Below are 3049 nucleotides of genomic sequence, written 5' to 3'. Positions count from 1 at the left end.
CTTCCTTCTCTTCTTTTTTTTTTTGAGATGGAGTCTGGCTCTGTTGCCCAGGCTGGAGGGCAGTGGCATGATACCCGCTCACTGCAACCTCCACCTCCCCAGTTCCAGCAATTCTCCTATCTCAGCCTCCCAAGTAGCTGGGTTTACAGGTGCCCACCACCACGCCCAGCTAATTTTTATATTGTTAGTAGAGATGGGGTTTCACCATATTAGCCAATCTGGTCTGAAACTTCTGACCTCAGGTGATCCACCCACCTTGGCCTCTCAAAGTGTTGGGATTACAGGCATGAGTCTCCACGCCTGGCCTCACTCAACATTATCTTTAAGACTCCATCAGTTGATACCCCCATGAGGTCCTCTCCTCTTCAATTCAGTTTCCTTGAGGAATTGAGAATGCCAGATATGAAGGATTTATTACCGTTTTGTCTTTTTGTTTGCCGTCCCTGTTGTTTTTATACCCATGGGTTCAGGTTCAGATTGAATGAGAGGAAAGAGGTACCCCCTTGCATTCAGGGGCTCTCTCCCAGTTTTAGCAAAGAGGACATTTGGAAATAAAAGGTGTATAAATGGATTTCCAGAACACTCTCTGCCGGCATCACTTGGAATATCTTTGTATTCCCCCAAGGATTCATACCTCCAGTGTGAAGATCACTACCACACAGCATTCAGATCTCTGTTTTTGGGTCTCGAACCTGTTCCAGAGACCAATCTATGGCCATTTTCCCTGGGGGAAAATGCACATTTCCCCAACATGGGTCCCTTTAGGGTTTCAGGGGATTCCAAATCTTGATTAAGTGCCCTGCTGCAGCTGAGGGCTTTAGAGGAAGACAGACCTCAACTCAGGACAAAAGTTGGAGGCAGGGTTTGAGTTTAGGACAATTGACTACCAGTTTGCCTCTGGGGAGATTATTCTGGGGTCAGAATAATCTGCTGGTGAACCATACTCTACCCTCAAATAGATCCATTCCAATCTAGTCAGGACTTTTAAAAGTGCCATAATGTGTGCTGCCTTGCCTGGATTTAGAGCAGGTTTCAGGAAACTACAGTATTCCCCTATTTTTTTTTTTTTTTTTTTTTGAGACGGAGTCTTGCTCTGTCGCCCAGGCTGGAGTGCAGTGGCCGGATCTCAGCTCACTGCAAGCTCCGCCTCCTGGGTTTATGCCATTCTCCTGCCTCAGCCTCCGGAGTAGCTGGGACTACAGGCGCCCGCCACCTCACCCGGCTAGTTTTTTGTATTTTTTAGTAGAGACGGGGTTTCACTGTGTTAGCCAGGATGGTCTCAATCTCCTGACCTCGTGATCCGCCTGTCTCGGCCTCCCAAAGTGCTGGGATTACAGGCTTGAGCCACCGGATGGAGTCTTACTCTGTCACCCAGGCTGGAGTAATCGTCACCTCTCGGTTTCAAGTGAGTCTCGTGCCCCAGCCTCCTGAGTAGCTGGGATTACAGGCGCCTGGCTACCACACCCAGCTAATTTTCGTATTTTCAGTAGAGACAGGATTTCACCATATTGGCCAGGCTGGTCTCGAACTTCTGACCTAAAGTGATCCGACTGCCCTGGTCTCCCAAAGTGCTGAGATTACAGGTGTGACTCACCGCACCAGGTCCTTGGCCCCTGTTTTTGTACAGCTCCTGAGCTACAAACAGTTTCTTACACTTTTGAATGGTTAGAAGAAATATAATATTTTATAGCATCCAAAAATCATTTGAAACTGAAATTTCAGTGGCCCTAAAAATCATTTATTAGAACCCAGTCACACTCACTCACTTACATACAATCTATGGTTGCTATCACACTACCATGGCAGAGTTAGTAGTTGCTACAGAGACCACCATAAAGCCTAAGTTATTTACCATCTGGTCTTTTACAGAAAAAGTTTGCCAAGCCCTGCTCTGGAATTCAGACAGTCTCTCAGTGCCAGCCTCCTCCAAGCAGCCCTCACTTGGGGCAGCTGGGTTTTCCTTAGGCGGGAACTGACCTAGAGCTGGCCACCCACTGAGGTCTGCAAGACTGGGGGGCTTTTTTAATAAGTAGGTGGGAAGGAATGAGGCAACCCTCCGGCCCAGATTCAGCCTCGGTGATCTTTGTCCCATCCCCTGAGCCTCTAGCTGGGGGAAAGCCCTGTCCCGTTCCTCTAGAGCTCAGAGCACCCCCCTCCCTAGGTTCCTGGCTCCTCGGGTTGTTTCTTGGCTACTTTTCTCTGTGAAAGGGGCAGGTGGTCTTTAAGTTCAGAGCCTGTGGGCTGAGGCTGGGACCAGGGGCAGTAGGAAAGGAGAGAGGCAGTAAGGAAGAGCAGGCTCCTTGCCTTCAGAAGCCAGGGCGGTGCCTGAGCCCGGGCAGTAGACAGGGTGCAAGGGCAGCACGAAGCTGGACCAGTCACAGCCTGGCCAACAAGAGGAGTCCTGGGGCTCCACCTGACACCATGGGCCCTGGGGTGCGGTTAAAAGCGCTGCTGGTCTGAGTGCTTTCCCTGCTGCCGTTGCACACTCTTTCAAACAGCCCGTCCAACCTACTCTACAGATGGGTTTCCCAGGACACTATGGGGATCCCTTGTGTGCCAAGTCCCGGGGGAAGCTGCTATAGAAGGCTGGAAAGTCCTTGCTCGCCTCTGGCAGGGACAGATCAGAGTCCTCTGTGTGACACTCTGTGTCCCCAGTTGGGGAAGGCGGAAGGAGCTGCGGGCTCCTTTGGTATTCTAGGCTGGAGAGCCGCCTGGCTAAGCGGGACCCTGGACACTCAGCCCATCTGCTCTTCTGGTCCTACAAGCCGCCTACCCTCCGAGACGTGTCCCCCAACCCCCCACCTATAATGCAGTTCACCCCTCCCCGTGCCAGCACGCAGAGTCCCTGGCCTCTCACCGGGGAAAGCTCTGCCCCGTTCCTCCGGAGCCCAGTGCGTCCCCGGCCAAGTTCCCCCGGCGTCCACTGTAGGACCTGCCAGCACCCTCTCGGGCGGCGCCCCCTCTGCGTACCTAAGGAGTTCACGGACAGTTTCGCGGCGCCGCAGACGGGGGCTCCCAGGAGCCAGGCTCCGGCGCAGAGCAGCGGCAG

The 3049-nt window shown here is 52.6% G+C and overlaps 1 protein-coding gene across 1 annotated transcript in view; it reads right to left on the bottom strand.

The window, feature by feature from the left end:
• The window catches only part of CTSH (cathepsin H), a 21568-nt gene extending 18525 nt beyond the window's left edge, over window positions 1-3043 (bottom strand). The window contains exon 1 of the mRNA XM_011938400.1: window positions 2858-3043. The gene's annotated coding sequence lies outside the window, so the exon portion shown is untranslated. The remainder of the gene's footprint in view (window positions 1-2857) is intronic.
• Window positions 3044-3049: the final 6 nt, after the last annotated feature.

The sequence above is a fragment of the Colobus angolensis genome, unplaced genomic scaffold (assembly GCF_000951035.1).
Source record: "Colobus angolensis palliatus isolate OR3802 unplaced genomic scaffold, Cang.pa_1.0 Scaffold172, whole genome shotgun sequence".
Classification (NCBI taxonomy): Eukaryota; Metazoa; Chordata; class Mammalia; order Primates; family Cercopithecidae; genus Colobus; species Colobus angolensis.
Note: the sequence above shows the minus strand (reverse complement) of the source record. Positions and strands in the feature narration are given on the sequence as shown.